This window comes from Acanthaster planci, linkage group LG13 (genome assembly GCF_054643075.1).
Source record: "Acanthaster planci isolate LZ-2023a linkage group LG13, COTS_SCS, whole genome shotgun sequence".
Lineage (NCBI taxonomy): Eukaryota > Metazoa > Echinodermata > Asteroidea > Valvatida > Acanthasteridae > Acanthaster > Acanthaster planci.
In genome coordinates, this window is record NC_141789.1 from 7,751,922 (window position 1) to 7,771,989 (window position 20,068).

At 41.1% G+C, this 20,068-nt stretch overlaps 1 protein-coding gene across 6 annotated transcripts in view; it reads right to left on the reverse strand.

The window, feature by feature from the left end:
- Positions 1-20,068, reverse strand: part of ciao1 (cytosolic iron-sulfur assembly component 1) — a 118,033-nt gene that overhangs the window by 96,888 nt on the left and 1,077 nt on the right. The gene's annotated exons all lie outside the window — the stretch shown is intronic.

Consider the following 20,068-nt stretch of genomic DNA (forward strand, 5'->3'; position numbering starts at 1 on the left):
AAAAGATACAAAAATGAGAAAGAAAAAACAACAGAAGCCAAAGTGGACTGTCAAAAGATTTTGAAACAACCAAAGAAAAAACTAGGAAGGGAAAAAACAAGAAGAAAAAGAAACGAGGGCTTCTATGCCTGTTTGCAACAGAACATACATGTACAGCTTTTTCCATCTCTTTCCACGTTTGCATATGCACTCTGCCAAATTTAATTTCTTAGGACATGTGCAAGGTTTTAAAAAGTGCACGTTCAATGTCACATGGCTTATCTCCTAAAGATTTCATCAGCCAACTAGAGCTTTGTGCAATAGTCTTATGGACAAAAAAGGGCCTCTTCACATTTTGAGGTTTTTCAAACAAACAACCAACAGTCAAATTTTTCTTTGATCTGAGTCTTTGTTGTTTGTAACTTTGATGTTGATCGAACCTCTGAAAATTGGCCAAATAGTGGCTTGAAACCATGTACAAAGTCAATGGGCTAGAAACACGTGTGCAGGAAAACTGCTCCTTTAATTTCATGTAACATGATTTGTGTCTGAACTGGAAAAACCGTATGAAATATATTTGATAATCTGACTCTTCGGTATATTTGCAATCGAACGGAAGGGAAAATTTAGTTTGATTTCTCTTTCGTTCTGATAGTAATTCTCAGTCGAAGTTGAGGACTGCTCACGCATTATGCTGGACAATTGTGTGTGCAAACCTTATGTTGTGCAACAACGCCATCTATGGTTCAATATAGGACAGCTTGTTGAAACCGTAATTCTGCAATAGCACCCTCATAGCCTGATATAGGACAGTCCGAAAACTATGTACAATCTGTGTAAAAAGTCTTTGGGAAAAACTAATTATTCAAAAATCAATACTAAATAAACTAATTTTAATTATCACTGTGAACTTCTTCTAGGACCGTCCTTGGATGATTGTCCAAAGGTCTGCTAAGTTTGAAGTCGATGACATCATCATATCAAGTCAATTTTTGTCTAAATCACTCCCCATCTATGATATCTGCAAGGTTTGAACCTAATCGAAAAATGTGGTTCACCAAATATGCTTTGAAGAGTGCATCTTTAATATCATGTGACTTGTCACATTATAAGGTCATCAGGATATCAGGTCAATGTTCGTCTAAAGCACTCTCCTTTCAAGATATCTACAAGGTGTGAACCCAATTGGGCATGCACTTCACCAGATCTACTGCTTTGAAAAGTGCACTTGTAATGTAACGACTTGTCACATTATGATGTCATTATGATATCAGGTCAAGTTTCATCAATTTCCCTTTCTAAATACCCGACAGGTTTTAACCCAATCGGACACGCACCAGTACATGTACAATACATAATGCAGCACAAAACATTATTGTCATCATGGAAAGAGTATGGATTAGAGACTGCAAGCAGTTTTCTCTTTTGGTGTTCCATACAATGAGATCTGCTCTCAGTACCATGTGCTTGGCAATTTTCCAACTCCTGAGTAAATGCCCTATGCACTGTGCGCTGTCCATGTTACAAGCACACCTTGCGTGTCCACACACACATTAACCAATGCGCAGTATGCCAATGGGATTTTCGAGTTCGCAAATATTGTAAGGGGTTTTTCGTTGTGGTCTGCATTATATGTACACCACTTATGCACTTCATGCAGTTGACTTCAATGTTTTAGCTATCAGCTAATGAACAATTTATGCTTAAATCTATTACAGTTGATTTTTTACTGAATTTTGAATAAAAGGACTTTTTATTATAACGGACACGTGATTTGACCCATACAAGATAAAATGACCCCATTTTACCTTGGCACGTGCTGCAAACTGAATGTTGCGGGAAGCCACAGTAGATCTTATATGGATTTTAAAATAATTAATCCTAACCCCCTAGAGTGTATGTAAAATCGTATTTAAATTGGAGGATTTGGGACTGTTAGGGTTAATGCAATTAAAAATCTAATAATAAATCACTGGAATATGTAATTCGGACGTAAATATTTGAGTATTATCTTTGCTTCCAGGTTTTGCGTCCACCATGTGCACGAGGGGATTGACATGTCCTAAAGTACAAGACACTACACAGTCCTATGGGTCTCATTAAGAATGCAAATTTATCTTCTGGTCTGCCTTAATGAACTGTTACTTTCAAGAAAGGAGGAACAAAGGACCAATGCATGGTCGATGCTACATGTACATGAACATGTGTGTGGATACATACAAAGTAAGTCTATGTACATATACGTAAGGAAAAGAAATTTAAACTTGGTGGTTAAAATGAGTAGGAAACCTAAGTGCAGGCATTCAACATGTTCAAACAATTAAAACCTGGGTATGTTGCACAATTTATAATTATTAATAATTGAAAATTTATAATGCGCAGTTTCCATAAAAATGATCAACAGCGCAGTACAAGATGATGTAAAAAGCACTGCTTTAAGAAATGAAAGGATAAATGAATGTCATCGCGCTAGTACCCAAACAACACTATAGATAAACAGTCAGTAAAAGTGGTCCTAAGCAAGACCCTTGAGGGACACCACAGTTTAAATCAAATTTCTCCGACAGAGTACCCTGAATAGAAATATGTTGGCTCCTGCCAGATTAATAAGATGAAAACCAGGCCAGAGCTTTGCCAGATATAACCAAATTTGATTCTAAACGCTGCAACAGAATGGTGTGATTAACTGTATCGAAGGCAGCCATTTCTGTAAGTCCAAAAGAATAAGCAAAATGGCATGCTGAGAGTTCATTTTCAGCAGTACATGTACATCATTCTTGACCTTCAGGAGAGCGGTCTCAGTGCTATGATACTTTCGGTAAGAGGATTGAAAATCTGGAAACAGAGAATGTAAGCACATGTGGGAGTAATGCTGATTACACACAGCTCTCTCTGTCAATTTAGAAATGAATTGTAGATTACCAATTGGTCGATAATTTTCCAAAATCGGAAAAAAGTTATCTTTCTTCAACAAGGGACGGACCAAAGCTTCTTTCCAGTTCCTTGGAAATTCACCGGATTCTAACGAAGAGTTGATAAACCGGGTAATAACCAGAAGCAAGACGTCATGGCAATCGCTCGCCAGCTCAGTAGGCATTGGATCCAGATCACAGTTTCTTTGTGGGCTTCACAAGTTCTTCTAACTGTGACCTACAATGTACATGTACATGTAGTTTGTGGTTAAAATTGGTTAAACAACGTGCCACACAACAATGGTGATTCAGGCACTAGATGCGATCATTACATTGTCGCAGGAGACTTGATTTGGAACTTAGTAAGCTTGAACTCATTTTCGTAGAAGTGAAATACAACAGAGGAACAAAATCCTGTTTGGTGTATTTACAGGCCTCCAACAAGTGGAACTCAACCACTGACAGCGCTTGCTGATTGTCTAACTAGTGCCTCTTGTGAATACAGCAGCATCTGTCTTGTGGGTGATTTTAACCTACCTACACTCAAATGGAATGCAGTCTCGGGATTATCAGAGCCCAGTAATCCTGCCGATGAAATGTTTTTAGATACTGTGATGAGTGCCCACAATTTAAGGCAGCTTAACTTTAACCACTTCGTGCCGGGGCATTTTTCAACATTGATGATGCTGGGCTGCCATGACTATCATTTTTTCCGTTTTCAAAATCCTTCAAAAATTCATCATTCCATTTAACAGTCGTTTATAACCGCACCAAGTAACCTTTAGGCACTACTCTAAGTTGACAGGTGACCTTAAATGACGCCCGAGTATTTCAGCCAGGCCTGCAGCCTTGTAAACAGAGCCCAGATTGTGCGGTGTTATACAATTGTCTTTTGTTCACGAACCTGGTTCAGTGCACTGCTGACCTCTTTTCAATAGGGGCCAGATTAGCGTGCAGCGGTGCTGTGTGGCTCATCGCTGCGGTGGTGGAGCGCTTTTGTCCCCGGTGGTAATCCGCTTTCTCTCAATGCCCCAAACACTGGTATACGGTTTCAAAACAACGCTGGATTATCACCACTTTTGGGAGTGAAAAATGCCGGTAATGCCCAGCAGCCTGGTCTTTTGTTCGGAGTACGGTCTTTTGTTACAAGGCCCTGTTTCCTTTGTCCGAGTTCGGAGACCCCAGCCACGCATATAAACCATACGGCTCTGATTTCGGAGTCCCCGGCAGGTAGTGGTTAAACCAACACGAGGCGCACATATTCTTGATCTTGCTCTGTGTACCGATCATTTAGAAGCAACCTGTGACATTAGAGACAACATACTCTCATCTGATCACAGTTCTATCAGCATTGTTCTTTACATTCCACTATTACTTCAACATGCCAAATCAAAAGAACAAATTTTAATTTTCGTAAAGCAGATGCGTGTGATCTTAAGATGACTTTACAGTACATCCCATGGTGCTTATTGGAAGCAACATCAAACTGTGAAGAAGCATCTTCCTTTTTAATGATCCTATTGACGCAGCTATCACAGATGTTGTGCCAAGATTACGACCACGTCACCCCACTCCTCCATGTTTTGATGGTGAGGTGAAGCGGGCTCTAAAATCCAAATAAAGAGTGAAGAAGCATATTAATCGTACCCCTCAGAATATTTACGCCTTCAAGCAAGCACGGTCCTCCTTCAAGCAGTTGACAAGAAAGAAGTATAAAGAATACTTGAAGACATTACGTAAGGCCTTAGGGAGGAACCCCAAGCAGTTCTGGAGCTTTGTAAAGGCACGCTCTAGACAGCGTATGCTCCTGTTAGTTATTGAAAATGAAATGAATGGTTTATAGGCAGATCATTCAGCCAGAAAAGCAGCACAATATCTACCTAACATCCTGGGACAAAGGCGATCTCCGACCAGACATTCAACCGACCAGTTTGGATTCTATGCCACCTGTCATCATTAACAGCACTGTCATTGTGCGTGAACTCAAAAGTATTAACACTTCCAAAGCTTGTGGCCCTGACAACATTTCAGGCTCATTTTTTAAGTCACATGCTACTGTGATTTGTAGCCCATTATTTTATCGTTTTGAAAGATCCCCGTGTGAAGGCCATTTTCCATCATGCTGGAAACTTGCCAATATCGTACCTATACACAAATCTGGTAAGAAGCAGAATGTAGCGAATTATAGACCTGTTTCTTTTTTACCACTGATTTCAAAAGTGTTTGAAAGAATCTTATGTGCACAACTTGTATCCCACGTGCAGCATGCCATTTCTAAACATCAGCATGGATTTGTTCTTAGAAAGACTGTATCACAAAAGTCTCTGTATTCTTACAGGAAGCCTATTCTGTTGTGGATGGGGGGGGGAACTGGACATTATTTATACTGACATTTCCAAAGCTTTTGATAGAGTTGATCCTCATCTTTTACTTAATAAATTAGCTTTATACCACATTCATTCAGTTATTGAAGTTGTAGCTATTTTACTGGTAGGAAGCACAGGGTTGTTGTTGAGGGCGATTCTTCCAACTGGTATATGGTGCCACAAGGTGTGCCGAAAGGCTCAGTACTTGGTCCCTTGCTTTTTCACATTGTATATTAATGATTAACCAGCATGTTTTAAAGCAGATTGTTACTTTTTTCTGATGATATGAAGATATTTTGTCAGGTTAAAAATGATTCTGATTGTCTGTCTCTACAGGATGATTCAAGGAAACTGTATTCATAGTGTACAACTTTGAAATTGAGTCTGAACCTGCAAAAATGTTGTTTGATGAGTATTACATTGAAGAAGCCATACATGTTTTAGTACACAATTTCAGATCATGTATTAACCCCTTGACAATGGAAATTTCTTTCCAAGAATTCCAAGAATTCCTTGCTTGGCCACGAAGGCCACCTGCCAAACTGCAAATTCTCGGTTTGTGGCCCTGCGTGCCCTGCACGGTTTGAATTACACGGTGAAAAGGCTGATTGTTCGGTGGCATGCGGCTCTACTAACCCTTCCACATTCACGTTGCCTCTTTTCAAAGTGGGGACTATTGTGAAACTGGTGATTATGATGCAAATTCGGTCTTTTCATTTCTGGGCTACACACAAAGGCCAATTACCATATATACAAGGGCCAGGGTCTGCCTTCTTTCGCTCGAGCATGGGCTAAGAATAATAACTGAAAAGCGGGCTGAGGATCTCAATTTTTATGGCGTTCCTAGCCGCGTCCCGGCGCGAAGGGATAATGTTTTTGTTCAGAAGGATCTTTGTGTATGTAGAAAGAAAGCTGAATTTTGTGGAGCATGTCAGCCATCTAGTGAAGAAAGAAGCTATTGAATCTGCCTCTGCAACCCAGCCAACCTAGTGAACATACATGTACATGTAGCCAATCTGATACCAGTCAACACAGCCAATCAAGGTCTTCCAGCTTTCTTTTCCGTCGGTAGCAACAATCAATGTCAATGGGCTAAGGAATGATATGAAAGGCAATGTTATATTCAAATTTCTTTAGTGCAGAGAATTTGACCTTGTATTTTTGCTAGAAACTCACAGTGAAATTCGTGATGAGGTTATTTGGGGCAATCAGTGGCAAGGGAGAATGGTCTTCAGTCATGGTAACAGACAACTGAATTGATAACATTGATAGGGATAATGTTGGAAGATGGATCAAGGGAGGAAATTATTATGGAATAGTACGGTTCTTTCTGTTACATCTATGTATGCCCCAAACAAAAAGAGTGCTAGGGCCTACTTTTTAGATGGTCTTGATGATCACGTCCAGGATTTTAATGACTGGATCGTTGAGAGTGATTTTAATTGTAGGCAGGCAATATTCTGTTATGGAACAATGATACTGTCGCAGCAGATAATTCTCTCCTTCAAAGTTTGTTCTGAAAAAAGCAGGTATTTCTCATCTGAAGGATATTGTTAGACAGGGCAAATTAATATCATTTTGAAACACTGCCTGTAAATATCAATGCAGGTACAATTATGGAAAGGCTCAAAAAACACATCAACTATTCCTTGGTTAATGAGACCAGACAAGGTCTGCCAGACCATGCGTGTAACATGCTTTAATTCCAACAATAATTAGAATGCTCCCCGGTGTGGAAGAAATTTAATAAAAATAATCTGATGGACTCCGACGACAGAAACTTTATGTTTAGATTAAGACACCGGACTCTACCAACAAAAGATGTCTTGCACAGAATTGGTAAATTTAATGATATATGTCCGCTCTGTAAGAGACACTTACACTTGTTTAAAAATTGCTCTAGTGCTTTCAGAGCTTGGATTGTTGTTGAATCACTGTTGAAAAAGTACACCGGGGACAAGTTTTTGTACTTGAATGACTTCAACCCAATATTTGGTCATAACCTCAGTCCTGTCCCAGCTGTCATTGTAGTTAAAATGCTCAGAACTATTTGGAATGTTAGATGCAAAATGTGTTTTGATAATCACAATTCTCATGTTGTGGATCTAATTTTCCAATTTTAGAAAACTTTCAGATTGTTTCTTCTGCCAAAAAAGAATTGAATGAAGCAAGAAGATTTCAGATTATACCAGAAATAATGCCCTTTGCTCTAATAGTATTAACGGAGAGGTAAAATTTCATTAAGGAATAAGCCATTTGCTAGTTAAATTTGAATAAAATCTGGTGCACTGAGTTACAGTATCTGACTGCACATAAACATAACAATTTGAATTCCCCAGACTAAAGACACTGTTGCTATACCTTGTGATTCGGGGCAAGCTTTTGCATAGCGACCACCATCTCTGGCTCTGATAGTGACTTTTGAAGGAGTCTAAAAGGGAGCCTTCCAACAATGTCAGCTAAGAAATAAACTGCAAATACCAACCATTTTCACAGTACAAATCATATTTTATTAACAAATCAAAATGAACATGCACTAGCAATTGTAATGGCTATATTTAAAATTTGTATACATTTTCATTTGACCGCTGCAGTACATGTACATGTACCTAAACTGGTTGTGTGCAATTGTGCATGTAAAAAAAATTGTGTGTATGTACATGTAACTTTTGTATTAAAGTCCACATGCACCAATGCATGTGACTTTGTTTTTCTAAATCAACCACTGTCTGCACCACTCTCCTTTTCCTCTGGCTGCCCGTGTAGTGAGCAGCATGTCAGCTGGCAGTTTGGGCTCTCTCAGAAACACAAGGAAGAATGGGGTGTATACTGTTGATTCAAGTACACTACTGTTATACATGTACACAAAAGTCAAGGCTTCCACATGCACTGCCCAATTCCCCCCAGGCTGCTCTAAGGTGCGTAGCATAGAGAGGAAGGTGCGGTGAACTCTCTCCGTCATGCCATTATCCTGGGGATGGTAAGGAGTCGTCTTGGTTTTCTGTACATTGAAGAGGCGGCACAGCTCTGTGATGACCCTGAATTCCAAACACCTCCTCTGGTCCAAAAGGATTCTCTCTAGGATGCCGCAGTTCACCACTTTGCGCTGGGAAATTTAACCATGTTTTTTCAGCTGGGCTGGGTGATTTTTTTTATTTTTTACTGTTTTCAAAATTCTTTAAAAATTCATAACTTCATATACATGTATTAGACGTTTACAACCACACAAATGACTGTCTGGTGGTTACTCACTGCTGACAGACAACATCTATTGACACCCAAGTATTTCAGCCCGGCCTATCACCTTGTAAAAAGAGCCCAGATTGTGTGGTGTTAGGTAATTTCTTTTGTTCCCAAAACTGGCACAGTGCACTGCTGGCGTCTCTTCAATAGGGGTCAGATTTGCGTGTCGCAGTATTGTATCCCTCATCACTGGAACCCTTTTGTCCCGGTGGTAATCTGCTTGCTCTGAATGCCACAAACAGTGGTATAATCTTTCAAAACAATGATGGATTTCCTCTGCTGTTGACAACTGAAAAAATCTTTGGCAATTCCCAGCAGCTCAGTCTTTTGTTCCAACTACGGTATTTTGTTAAAAGGCCCAGCTGGAGCATTTGCCAGAGGCCCTTAGCAACAGTTGTAGCCATCTGGTCTCTCATCAGGTACGCTTACAAGTAATGTGTGAAGTGATCGGATATGACCAACAAGTGTTCATACCCTCCTGACGACTTCTCTAGGCTCAGAAAATCTATACAGATCAACTGGAGAAAACATGATATTTTGATGTTCAGTAGGGTACATGTAGCACTCCTCTTTCCATCTGGTGATTTTCGTAGCGCACATCATTTGAACGTCTCAATATAGCTCTTAACATCAGTGTGTAACCCAGTCCGGTGGAAACGACGCTTGATCTGCTGAGGAGTCTTGATGAAGATGACCCATTTTAGCATGAAGGCTGAGTAGAGCTGACTGCTGTAGTGTTTGAGCTAGAACAGGAATACTTCCTCATCTGGTCATCATTAGTACTACATGTAGTGTGCAAAAGTACTCCATGTCTGATCTCCAGTTTGTCCCAGGACCGAAGTATGCTATGAACAGGCTTTGGTTCACATTGTGATTGCCGACAGATTGGCTCACATGTAAAGGTACTTTGTTGAGAGGCCTTCAGGTGCATGCATGACTCCACTCAACATTGAATCATCCTGTTAAGCCTCACGGAGGTAAAATTCATCCTTAACCCCAACCCTCCTCAGTCCTCCAACAGGTGAAGGATTGAGGAGGGTTGTACCAGGCAACTTGAGGTGGTTTTGATCAGACTCCGATGCATCATCAGTGGAATGGGAATGGGGCTCAGTTCCATGGGCAGCACTTCAACACTGGGACAACAGCAACTGGCTCTCTTCAGTGACAGAACACTGCTGGACTTCAACTATCACAACTGCTTTGGCTGGTCCAATCCGGACTTCCTCAGTCCCCTGTTCTGTTGTATCTAGAACGTGTTGTACCTCTTCTGTGGGATTCTACACAGGGCATCTGCATTGGAGTTGCTCTTCCCAGGCTGGTACAGAATATCTACTGGTAGATTAAGGACAGAAAGATCCTTGACCCAACGCCGACTGTGAGCATCAGGCTTTGCACTCTTTAGTACATACAGGTGTACATGTAATTATGTTAAAGGGTTATTGTCTACGGCTGCTATGACTTTTTGCCCATACATGTACCAGTAGTCTCAAAAATATTTCGGCGAGTGCCCAGAATTCAAGCTTGTGGGCAGGATACATGTACTTCTTCTCAGCTGGGGATAAACTCCTGCTGGCATAGGACGCAACACATTCCCGACCATCCTGCACTTGGTTGAGCACAGCTCCAAGACCCACTGTGTGTACAAGGGGATTAACATGTCCTAAAGTACAAGATACTACACAGTCATGGGTCTACCATCTCATCAAGAATGCAATTCTTCTGCCCTGCCATAATAAACTGTTACTTCCAAGAAAAGAGGAACAAAGGACCGAGGCATGGTCTATACTACATTGTAAGTGTTCGGATACTACGGTACACATAAGTCTATACACAAGGTTCAAGTCACAAAAACCAGGAAAAATATTAACCACTACCTGCCGGGGACTCCGAAATCGATGCCGTACGGTTTATATGTGTGGCCGGGGTCTCCGAACTCGGACAAAGGAAACAGGGCCCTGTAACAAAAGACCGTACTCCGAAAAAAAGACCAGGCTGCTGGGCATTACCGGCATTATTCACTCCCAAAAGTGGTGATAATCCAGCGTTGTTTTGAAACCGTATACCAGGGTTTGGGGCATTGAGAGCGAGCGGATTACCACTGGGGACAAAAGCACTCCACCACCGCAGGGATGAGCCACACAGTACCGCTGCACGCTAATCTGGCCCCTATTGAAAAGAGGTCAGCAGTGCACTTAGCCAGGTTCGTGAACAAAAGACAGATATACAACACCGCACAATCTGGGCTCTGTTTACAAGGCTGCTGGCGTGGCTGAAATACTCGGGCTTCAATGAAGGTCACCTGTCAACTTAGAGTAGTGCCTAAAGATTACTTGGTGCAGCTATAAACGACCGTTAAATGAAATGATGAATTTTTGAAGGATTTTGAAAACGGAAAAAATGATAGTCATGTTGGCCCAGCATCATCAACATTGAAAAATGCCCCGGCATGAAGTGGTTAACATACATGTATATATGCTCAGACGTAAGGAAAGAAATTAAAACTTGGTGCTTAAAATGAGCAGGTAACCTACATGTAAGTGCAGGCATTCAAACAAATAAAACCTGGGTAAATGTATGTTACACAATTTATAATTATTACAGAGTCAAAGACAACAGTGTTCAAAACTTACATGTAACAGTCATTAAAAAGCTTTTGCTCCAACACTCAATGTTGGTCACCAGTTTTTAACACTTGCACTTTGTACTTAGTTTTTGCCGTACTAGTCATAAAGACAGTACATGTACTGTACATGGGGTGGCCACACTTACTGGTACAGAACTTTACACAATTAAGTATTATTACTTCACACAGTAATCAGTTTAATAACATGTTCAACGCAATGCTCCATTTGTGGTCTCAAACCAAACCAGTTCTATTGAAATGCTGTGATTTCTGACAACTATTTTCTACATAGAGACGGCTCCCCTCAGCTTGTGCTTGTTACATCTTTTGCTCCAAACACCGTCCACTACTGATACTCGCATTACAAGTACACATAAATAAGCATTCATTGATGACTTTGCTTTCTGTATTCAAGCTCATCAGACATTACATGTGTGGTTTACAGAGCTCCCAATGTGGCACACTTTAACGTTAACTTGATTTTCCTCATCATACAGTGCTACCAAACCTCTTTGTTTAATAAAGAATTTTAAATCCATTTGGTCAAATACTGCACTATTAACTTTAACACTAACTATTGAACTTCTGTAAATTTGGTGACATGAAATTTCATCAAATGGCGGGGTTCGGAAATTGGGCAAGAATTTCTCAGAAAATTCCACATAAACATGTAACCAGTTCTTTAACCCCTTGACTCCAAGAATTCTGGCCTCGCTTGGCCACGAAGGCCACTTGCCAAACCGCAAATTCTCGGAATGTGGCCCTGCGTGCTCTGCACGCTTTGAATTACACGGTGAAAAGGCTGCTTATTTGGTGGCATGGGGCTCTACTCACCCTTCCACATTCCCCTTGCCTTTTTCAAAGTGGGGACTATTGTGAAGCTGGTGATTATGATGCAAAATCAGTCTTTTCATTTCTGGGCTATGCACAAAGACCAATTACCATATACACAAGAGCCAGGGTCTGCCTTCTTTCACTATGTTCACTCGAGCATGGGCCGACAATAATAGCTGGACAGCAGGCCGAGGATCTCAATTTTTACGGCGGCTATAGCTGCGTCCCAGCGCGAAGGGGTTAACCCTTACCTGTTGCCTCGTTTAGGCAACAAGTGGTCAAAGAAAGCAATAAGTGAAGTTAATGAAGCAAATTTGTTTTAAAACCTTACAGAGAGGCATGACTAATTTGCTAAGATTAACATGGACTAAATTTTTATGTTAACATACCGGTATTACTTTAACCCTAAATTTAACGTCGTGACTTTTTAGGGGCGGCGTCCAAATTCAGTTACTCGGCGTGCCGTGGCGCAAGGCGGCAACTTTGTGGCAGATTATTATCCCCTCGGACGACCTAGGTGAGCGTGGCACAGTGTGGTGGTCTAGCTCAGGCCACACTTCATTAAGGATAAGCTATTGTGTTGGTGGCATTTGTTATGTTAATAAAGCGCCCTGTACCTTGTCAGCACGACTCGACCGCCCAAAAAGATTACTTCATTTACTGTCATTCAACAACAAAAGCCACTGACCTGACATTGGGTTTTTTGGGGGGGAACAAGGAAGGTTCAGTGGCTGAGCTTGGCAATGTGTCCCAATGTGTCTTTCTTGTCAGCGTTGTCCCCCTTTTAAAATACAATGTATATTTACCTTGTGTTCCTGACATCAACCTGGCGTCCGGAAATGTTTACGTACCTGTATTACAGTGCTGCCCATTTTCTGTCACTGCTGGGGAATCTCAGGCATTAGTTTGGCTCGCAGTCCTTATTCTTTGCAATGTGCAGGTACGTATCAGGGCGGGATCTAGACGTGTCAGTTGCATACATGTAGTGAGCTATACGTGATTTCTCTGCTCAATGCGCCCAGACATTGATGAGGACTTTCGTGTGATATTCCAACGTACTCTGCTTCTATTTTTTGCGCATCCAAAGTGTTTTTGTTTCGCTGAATATAAATTTGTTTTTAAAACACATAAAATAGATGAATTAAAATTAAATCACGAAATGCATTTCCATGGATCACGAGTCAGTTTGCTTTTCTTCCAGGCAATTCGACTCAATACCCGTAACCGTTGGAAGGTTATTTTGTGCATTACATAACCACTTTATTGCTTAGAACACACATGGCCATTCTGAGAGTGTCAAAAGTACAGTCGACTCTTGGTAAGACAAGACTATGGTTTAGACGAGCATAAATTTGCCAGTTCCGACTGAATAGTACACATTTCCATGAGGGAAATGAGTGTAATACGAGCTCGGATGTTACGAGATTTATGTCCTTGATCATCGGATTCACGTTTGCATGGCGACGTAAGAACCAGACAAACAACTGTCTGTGAGATACTTCACACGCAGAGCTGTGCATCATTAGCCCCGCGTATATGCATGTTTTCCACCTCCCAACTAAATTGGCCAAACAATGCTGAAGCAATCCCTGTCATGTGCATGTAAAACCGCGAGTGCTCTATAAACCGATATCCTAGGCTGAAGACACAGGCTCCACGTAGATATTGCGTGTTCCAGCAAGTTCCCAGGCTCCTCTCTTACATATATCTTGGCAGTGAGCCCATGTCCATTTTCACACCAACCAAAAATTCAATAATTGGTTTTAATAATAAACTTTGTGTAGTTTTGAGGTCGTCTTTTGTTCCCGAGTCTGGTCACTGAATTAAGGCCGTAAACGGAATTGGGGCTGAGTTAAGTCGATATGCTAAAACATCTGGTCGGGAAGAGCAACAACGCTGGTAGAAAATCATCAGCAAATCTGAAACCTTTACACCTTTCTCCACCAAAGCCCACTTTTGAAAACTTAAAGAAGACTTTGAGTTCTTTGTTTCGAACCGTAAAATATTTCCCCAAACATAAACAAACTACAGCTTACGCGAAGAGCTTTTCACAAAAATGACTAGTTCTGACCACTCTAGTACTATACAATGTATCTCAATTTTATTTTCACAAAACAGGAAAAGGCCTTATCTTACCATGAAAATATTTTGGGCAGGGATTTTTATTTCCAAAAGGTGTAAATGCGACGTAAATTTCATGAAATGAGGCAGCTGCTTCTCTGGCACAAATTCTCGAGGCCCTCATCACTCTTTATGCAAATGACCCTAAAAATGGGACATGCGCAGTTCATAATTTCCCTCTGAAACACACGTGTCATTGCTGCTCCTGTGCTAGCATAAATATTTGTCACTTTATGTTGTCAAATTTTTAAATATACACAGTTAGTTAGACCCCTACCTTTCTCATACTCTCAGGAGTGCCTCGATGATGTACAAAGAAAATCAACTACCTTATCCATCCAATGCTACATGTATATCCCACATTTTGATTGATTGGGGGTCTCAAGGAAAGGACAAATTAGCCCACTAAAACCAGCTAAAAGTCACCTGCGAAATCATGCAGCCACTTTGAGCAAACGAATAATAGTCGCCTTACTTGGCCTACTCGCCGAGTGCATGCGGCAAATTACCGACATGAAAGTAGCCCAACATTACATGTACTGTACATGTAGTACATGATGTATGCACACACACACAGCCTCCAGTGCCCGGGGATGGTGTTTTGACAGAATCCAGGTCTTCTGTGGTAAGGAAAATTAGTGAAGGGAAGCCAAAAGCTGTCTAGGCTCTTCTCTTCCCAATCCTCGCTTGTATGATCAATCATGACCTGCTTGATTATAAGAATCATGTTGACATTAGTGTTGCAACTCTGCCAACACAGTGGCTGTGCGTTGTGTACCCCGTATGTAGTAGTGTTTTCCCTAGGCATTCATGGCATTGTTCAGGCTGGAGCTGACTATAATCCCAGCAAGGGCGTACTCGCGAGAAAATCCCAAGCTTTTTAAGGGCCGTTTTATGCAAACTGCATTCTTGACCTTTATTCCACATGCTTGTAACAAGTTTTTTTGTCAGTTACTGAGAAAGACTTTCCATCAGAGGTAAGATAACTTGTTTTAAGAGTGAAAAAAATGCATTTCAGAAAATCAGACATCAAAATTACACTAAATGGCAAACACTCTGCGTTTTCTGGTTGATCCAAATTTACGATCAAGCTTTTTCCATGTTTTTCGTAATGAAAATGATCTGCAAAAAAACCCCTAAAACATCAGCATGCTGCAGGACACCGCAGGATGCTGTGTTGATTGCATGTGCAGACAGCATGTTTATGAAGTGCGCTCAGCCATGACACCAGTTATTATGTTTCCCATCAGAGCAGCATGGGGACGTACACCGCAGCATGTCTCAGGAGGCTGGAGTGCGGCGCCATGTGCGGCAAATTGAAGCGGACCGTGGCACCCCGATTAAAATATTTTAGACAACTTCCCTTAGCAGACACTGAGTGCCTTTGACTTGCATTTGGCCAAACACAAAAAACAGCTGCGTTTCCAGTTTCCCAAACCAACCGAGAAAAATCATGCAGAACCTACATTTATGTGTGTGTATCTTTTTATTTGACAAATCAATAAAATAAAAAAACGTATGCCCCGAGCCAAATGTTTTGTATTTTTTTGCCAAATTGTATTGTTTAAAATTTTTGTGTGTGTGAGAAAGACGGCTCTTGTGTGTTTCTATTGCAACAACCAGCTGATTGAGATGTAATATTGACATGCACATGGACAGTATGAATCTGACACTGAATTAGTACATGTGCATGTTCCAAATACATGTACATGTGTATGGGCCCTACACTAATTTTTGGGCTATAAAAATTTAGATTAAAAAAAAAATATTTTACCCAACCAACCACCGTACTTTATTTTTCAATGTACATGTAATAGGAAACACAACATATCGTGAGAAAATGGTATCGTTACACCCCTAATCTATGTGAATACTTTGGCTCACACTACTTTCATTTTCTCAAATGGGTATTATCAGATGAAGCAAGTACAACATGTATGTCTAGAAGGCAATAGCTGCAAACTTCAATTTCAAATTAAAGTTCCTGAATATGGTTGATTCTTGTTTTAACTAAGTCACACTGGAACAGAATGGTATCTTCCATGGTTTTCAAATCTGGTTGGCAGTAGCAAGGAACGATTGCAAATATTATTACTGCGAGTTTGAGCAAATTTCATACAATGGGTTAGCCTCCTGTCTACAATTCACAAAGTCCTTCCCCACATTAAGTATGGGTCGGGTCTACTAGAGAATACCTACCCAAACAGATAAACCGTGGCAAAAGAAAGCTCCTCCCATCAGGATACGTGAACGTCTCTCGTGATGGCTTTGGAGTATCATCATGAACCCCATTTATTCTTGAGGAAGGATCCTCACTAGCAGAACAATTATCAAAAGCTCTCCATTGTCAGACTCTTCCATCGCAACTTGATAAACAAAATTGCCTGCCTCTTCATCATGAAGGGAAACCTCAACTTGGTCGGACAGGTCACTCAGACTACCGTGGACGAGTTCAATGAATCCTGGGAGAATGACCTCATGAGAACTTGAAACAACATCAAAACTGTTTGTCTTAACTGATCAAGATTCCCCTTTTGACTACAAGCTGACTTAACAGATCATAACCAACGGAGAGCCAAGGACCAATTTTCATCGCCCATACATGTACATCACTTTTAACATAACTCTTGTTCTGGGCAATCACCCTTAGAATATTACATTCAAGAATAACTGGGAATTGATCTCTTCATTCACTAGGAGATGCAGGAGTGCTCCTAACTGACACAAGGAAACTAGCTTCAAGCTTCTGCCCACACACTTCTACCATAGTTTCAAGGTACATGTAGCTAACAACATGGATTTCTAGATTGTTTGCACCAAGAAGCCTAAAATATTTGCTGACATCGAGGGATCCATTTCGCTTCATTAGATGATCATGATAGAATTTCTATGACATGATAGACGATTCTGCCTCCGCATCGAGTACACAATTCATGGGTACCCCAGCTATGAGAATTTTAGCAGTCAGACTTTTTGAAATTAGCTTACGCCTATCTGCTTGTGTCATTACCCTATCAATTTCGGTTTCTCCGCAAAGCGCTCTCTACGATGGAGGTATCCTGTTTTCCGACGTATTTTTAGCACTCTTGCTGTATTGTTTATTCTCTTGTGGGTTAGATTTTGTGCCTGCATCACCTTGCGCACACTCGAATGCTTTCCGTCTAAAGCATGCTTCGATGGCATGACCTGTCTTCCCACAAAAACTACAATTTGGGCCATGGGCACGTCTGTCTGACCTATGAGTGGCGAAGTCAGAGGTTGTGTTGTTTTCTAGTTTTTCAACTGCATCAGTCTACGATTTCAAGCGTGCATTGGTCTCAGTTCGTTGCATGAGTACTGTCAATTGCTTTTGATCCTCTGCCAATCCAGTCAATAACTTCTGTTCCTTGCTTCTGCATGCAACCGGGCTCACTGCATCGATAACCACAGCATCACTTGCTTGACCGACTGAATAATGTTCAATTCTCTGTTCTTTATTCTGACCATCATCAGTATCCCGCAACAGCTTATGGGCTAGCTCACGGAATGCAAAGAGAAAAAGCACTGCCTCATCATGGCTTATTTTGCGCAATTCTTGTTTCATTGCAGTGTCTCTACTTCCCTGAGTGAACTGCTCCTTCAGCATGCCGTCTCCTACATGTAATTGTGCAAGTGCAGATTTTTCACTGGTATCAGTCGATGCCGACTCCATACAGTCACATAGCCTGATGAGAGCCCGGACAAAATCAGTGAGAGATTCATCCTCATTCTGATTTCTCGAATAGAAAGCACAATTGAGTGTTTGTACCATCTCGGGAAGCCCGAACCTTCGCCTTAGTAAGGCCAGCACTTTCTCAAGTGTCTCTTTTGCATCTATGGGACAACAGACATGACAGAGGATTTCCTCTCACGCCACGCCCCGAGTGGTCAATTGCAAAACTAATTTGCTCTTCCTCGTAGAGGCCCCGTTGCCAGGTATACGTCTTCAAATCCTCAACCCATTCTTTCAGGGTTGGGTCACCACACTTCTTTGGAGTGCCACAGAATTTAAGGCAGTTTCAAAGTAGAGGCCCTTTGATACTTAAGATTCTTGAAGGCATTAGCTAATGTCTCGGCCAAGGCTTCATTAGAGTGTTTAATTACATCTGTTAAGAGAGCTGATGTGGCTGATGTGTAAAATATCCACCGATTCAACAAACAACATTAGCAAGACTATTACAGCATGATCCAAAATATGCACAAATGCTAAATCTCAGGTGGGCACATTGGAATTCCTCACCAAAAGATAACAATTTACAATCATTACAGCTTTAGTAAAATCTACAACATTATACGAGTGTCGGGGATCTTCATCAGTGGAAAGGAACCCTACATGTACTGTACATCCTGTCTACGACGCCATTTCTGTAAGCTTGGAAGCTTGTGGGCAACGCCAGGTGGCAGATTCCCTTGAGGAAGGAGCTGTATAGTCCCCTTTAGGGTGGAGGATGTGTGTCCTCCGGTAAGAGAACTCCCAGAAATAAATGAGGGATGAAACAGACCTCCTGATCTTGATTTATTTATTGCTGATTGTGTCTCCTATTAAAATATCCCAACACTTGTAGGGTTGCAGTTAAATGTAAATGTGGTGTGGTCCACTGCATTGGGCTGAAATGGTAACCGAAACTGTTTCAGCCAGCCTGCGTTCACTCCTGGTGTAAAGGAGAAGAGGAAGGTTTGAAAGAGGGCCCTATCAGGCTCAACATCGAGAGTAATTAATACCCAAAATGAGGATCCCCACATTAACAACTTTGAATTGATAAAAAGACCATAAAATATGACAAGATGCAATGGTTTCAGTCATCTCACTCAAACAAGAGGCTTCTGTTCTTGGCAAGATTGAGCTTTTTTAAAATACAGTAGCACAAACAATGGAAAAATTTTATGTGTACACATAAAAATAAATGTTCAGCTCCAGTTTCCAGTCCTAAATGAAATTCTCTTGAAGTAGAAGTACTGTACGTGGCATTCTTTGCACATTGTTTTCTGCTTTAGCTTAGAGGAAACAAGTTGCACATCAAATATGAAAAAAAATGAAAACAGTTCAGCTCCAGAGTCAAAAAGAAAAAAAAAATAAACTTAGACTTGAAATTTCTTATGTTTACCCCCTCTGCTCCCCTGTCCGCATCATACCGGTACATGTACATGTGGATTATAATGCAGAGATTTAACATACAGGAAGGTCAACAAAGGTGTGATTAACTTCACAGAGATCTTACAGTTCTTGATATGTGTATGAATATCTGAATGATAAATCCTGTGCTTTGTCTCGTTGGATGGCAAGATCTTCATGTCTCGTTGGATTGCAAGATCTTCATGGGGTAATAAGCACGACCAGTGACAGCCCACATGACAGACCAGGGTTGGGATATCCATGAAAACATTCATCTGCGGGCAGGTCGTGACAAGGAATGAGCAAAATGGTTTGACATGTTTGTTCCATTTCAAAGCAGGGATCATTCCATGTCAATTCAACAGTCAACACGCTTTTGGACCCGAATTTAAAGTCACGGCTTGAAATGAAATACAGTGTGCTGATTGGATTCCTTGAGAAACCCCCAGAAGCAAAAGTTTTGATTTCGAATTTTTTTTGGCTGAATGAAGGCCACTTAAAGAGCATTAAAATGATGTAAATGTTATCTCCGTGGGTGCTTTACTTCTGGGGATATGGCTGTCCAAACAAAGCAAGTCAATAGATTTATAGTAAAGATTGCGGTAACACCGTGTATTTATCTCTTCTTTGAGTATGTGTGGTTCTGAGAAGAACCGGGGAATAACTCGACGTTTCAAACAGTGTACTCTGTCCGTCTTCAGGCCCTGGGGGCTGAAGTGGACCACTATAGGGTCCAGTCCACTAATTCAAGCCCCATTGAAAACAGTGTAAAATCAGCACCGTTCAGGGCCCAATAGCATGCACGCCAACATCCCTGAGATTTCTGAAACACAAATGAAATTCTTGTCTGGTCACTTAT